This window comes from Erigeron canadensis, chromosome 5, assembly GCF_010389155.1.
Source record: "Erigeron canadensis isolate Cc75 chromosome 5, C_canadensis_v1, whole genome shotgun sequence".
In the NCBI taxonomy this organism is placed as follows: domain Eukaryota; kingdom Viridiplantae; phylum Streptophyta; class Magnoliopsida; order Asterales; family Asteraceae; genus Erigeron; species Erigeron canadensis.
The window spans coordinates 25,328,085-25,332,309 of record NC_057765.1 but is presented as its reverse complement, the minus strand read 5'-3'; positions in this window follow the sequence as shown (position 1 = coordinate 25,332,309).

Sequence of the window (4,225 nt, the reverse complement as noted above, 5' to 3'; positions counted from 1 at the left end):
GGTGTTATATTATTCAAGCTTATTATTATGTACATAATAGTTTATTAATCTATTTTCAAGATGGTCATTATATTTTTGTGTTCAAATGTACTTTAATTAGCTTTGTGTTTGAATTGTTGGACATTTATAGAGATTTTTGGTTGTTATCACAACTTGTGAGTCTTGTACAATTATTTATGTAACTCAACTTCTCGAAATAAAATTTTGGTTCATTGACATTTCACCAAGTTTGATTGGAACTAATTTATAGCTTGAGATCGTATTGAATGATTATAGTTATTGTTTATGGCATTTCTAAGGCATCCCACCGTACTATAGGGCAATTATCACTATGCTTTGAATGTCTAAAAGGTCAATTCTCTTAATAAACCTCTAGGGATAAAGACCTAGATAAGTCCAAGTAAATAATCCTAATCGAAATTTGAGGGTTGTTACAAATTATACATTTATTTATATACCATAATTAGTATATAAAGGTATTTGTTAAAAGTGATTTACTCATATATTTCTACAAAAGTGCCAACAATTCAATATTCGTATAAAAGCGTTATTTAACGTATTTAAATGTAAATACATATCACTTGAGTATAAACTAAGTTGATAAGCATTTTAATACATAAAATATAGTTCTAAAATCATAGAGCAAAGTGTAGTAAGATTTCATAGAAACACTTACAAGTATGATGAGCTTATGAGTTTTAAGATCAAAATAACGACGTAGTGAAGAACACCGATTAATATTGATTGAATTCGGCAAGAACTTGGAATTAAAATCTTGATGAAAACCTTAATATATCACCTCTAATTGGGCATTATAATAGCCCCTCTTGATGATCTTGGAATACTAGAAGCTAACAACTTGTGATTTTCCTTGCACTTTAAGATCAAAGTGATTTTCCTTCACTTAGAACTTACAAGAGTTCAAGATGATTATTATGATTAAGGGAGAGGAATGATTATAGAGTTGTGGATTACAAATTGAGGGAGAAAATGTTGTGGGAGGTGCAAACTCGAATGAGGTTTAAGCTTGCTATTTATAGGATTGAAATACTTGAAGGTTAAGTTAGTAATAGTAGGAAACTTGGAAGTCAAGTAATTAATAGTGTATGTCGGTTATAGGAGACCAAGGAAAAGGGGGTGTTTCTTGGTGGCCAAGGTTAGAAGTATCATGTGGTGGTGATAAAAGAAAAGTGGTGATGTGTGATAACGCTCAAATTATACAAATTTATTTGAGCGTTTTCGTGCTATTTAACGTATAAATATGATCCATTTGAATGTAAATTAATGTATTTTAGCTACTTATTATTTGCATAAGTGTTTTTGTAGGTTGCTTTGGAAATTGATGCGGAAATGCACTAAAAAGAGAATAAAAATGTCGTTGCACTGTTTTGGCCATAGTTTATTCATTCGGACTCCAATTGAGATGATTCAACTTTCTACGGATTCAGAAGATTATTATCTACAAGTTTCATGTTGATCATTTTCGATGGATTAGCCACCATAATCACGTTTTGGAAGTTTGAAGCATATAGATAAAACATGAAAGCAACATTAATCACCTCGCCCCCATTCAATCAATATATTAGACAATGAATTGAAATATGTGACATCCGTCACCAAAACTGGTGATTTATTATAGTCTTTAACTTACATTTCAAAATTCCTTGACTAGTCAATGTGCCTATATTTCATATTCATTTTTATACATTCATAAATCCCTATACACTGTGGTGAGTTAAAGCCTATAGTCATAAGATAATGGTTTTGTTATAATGTCAAATTATAAAACATCTAAAAAGTTCAAATGCAGTTTAATATCAAATACCAACACAAATCATTTCAACAACTTGAAAAGGAATTTACGGCTAAAATTTGTATAATTAGTTTATAATAATAATGATATATATCCTAACTATATGCAAATTCAAAAACTTATTTATATAACAAATATATATATCTAACAAAAAAAAATATAGAATTTGAATTTGAGATGGAATCATGGAGACATCCTCCTAGCTAATAAGTCGGCAAAAAAAAAATAATAATAAATCAAAATCAAATCACAAATCTTTGTTTTGTTGCTGTCGTCGAGCCAAGCCTACGCCACAAGAACAAATTTTAATCAACATTGTCAAAGTAAGCTTTGGTAAGAATAATATGATCCTCATGAAATTTTTATTTAAAATACAGTTTATAATAAAATCCTAGCTTATAGATTAGATTTTATTTTATTTTGTCAAGATATCTAAGGAGTGATCTTCAATCTTGGGTAAATTACTTATCTTTTCTTTTCATATATATAACTATATATATTTTTTTTATTATTTATTGATCTTTTATTATAAGTAGTCTATTTGATGAATATATATTATGGCAAATTTATAATAATGAATGAAAGGTTTTTTTTTTAGGGTTAAATCAAAAGCTTGAAGTATAAATTGTTAAAAGTTTACGTATTTATTGTAGCATAATAATTAATGTAATTAGAGAAATTCAATTATGAAGTCATGGAAATCATAATAACAGATGTAAATAGGTGTTGGAAAGATTTGAAAGTTTATATATGAATATTAGTTGTAGTAGTCTTTAAAACAGTAAGTTTGGGTTATTTCAGAATCTGGACATATTCGGTTTGTTAACTTTGAAAGGTCGTATCCTGGTCATGGAAGATATTTAAGTCACGTTTTTCGTATCTAAAATTAATTTCAGGAAGTCTACTTTCTGGTGGAAGTGGTTTCGTGTCAAAATATGAAGTTTAAGGTTTTCTAACGAATTTTATAACAAAACTGCGCAAAGCTGAGTTTTCCGAACAGATTTAGGTCGACTTCAAATAGTCATATCTTGGTCGATTTTATGAACTGGAAGATTATTTTTTTTCTATAAACATTTTTAAGATATTAAGAGTGTACAGTAAAAATTTGGATTTTTTTTGAAGCTTCGAAGGCCCTTAACTTCTATAAAACTTTTCTGCGCGCAAACTATGAATTTTCTGACTAGTCCGTGATTATGGAATTTTTAAAAATAGTTAACGTGCGAAATAAATTAAGTAAAAATTCATGTAAGTCTATAACACTCTAAGATAACAGTATTTAAGATTTGGAAGCTTGAATCGGTCGTTTCTTCCTAATAAAAAGTAGATAAAGTTACCAAAAATTTTAGTGAATATGAACTTGTAGAATTTAATCTTAAATCATTAAAACAAATATTATATATTAAGTTATGTGACTTGTAACTTAATAATATATGACAAATCAGTTGTGAATATTTTGAAAGTAGCCATATGTGTATTTCATCAAATACGGGTTACAATGGACGGTTCTTGACCATGTCCATAATTGTAACTTGTTTATATATATATATATGTTGTGTAGATTCTAGCGATTTTGTTGGACTTGCATAACTGCTTACTTGTTGAGGTGAGTTTCGTGGCCCCTTTTTATTTTATTTATTTGGGGGAAAATGATGCTCAAAACACTTTTCATTTTTTTACTAGTTGTGCCAAAACTTGTTTGTTTTCTTGGACAAATACGTGTAATTATGAAATGTGTATGCTAGCTTGTTTGTGTTGATTCTATGATACAATAGATGTCTGTTGATATCTACTGAAGACTATTTGAAATCTATCAACCAACTATATACTCCAACTGGTAGTTGTTGGTATTATAGTGTGTGATTGAGATGTTGGCAAGTAGTGATGTGATTGTGTTGTTGGAAAACTATGATGGCATTGATCGGTATTTGGTATGCATACATGCTACTACATGTTTATATTTACACTATTGTTCAAACCTCATATATCATGCACAACAAACTCATTTGTATTCCTTTAAACCTACGAACTCACCAACGTTATGTTGACATTTTCGAGCATTCATTTTCAGGTAATAACAATGCTTAAGGAGAGTGAGCTTATGGACTTTAGGAAGACCAATAAAGAGATCCTTCATGGACTCCTAGATTGCATTTGAAACATTGAACTCTATTTGCAATTTGCTACTTCTTTTGATATTTGAGGCGTGTTGCCTAGACTTTCTGCTTGTGGAATTTACATTTATTTGAATTTTATTTAGTATGACTCTATTATAAAGTCCATGTGCTAATGCTATATCTTTTCGTCATATCCTATAATTCCACCTAAGGTGGGGTGTGACATAATATTACATTTCAATAGGCACGTTCATGATACTATTTCGTGCAGAGCTTCACTAGTCAACACTATAGACCT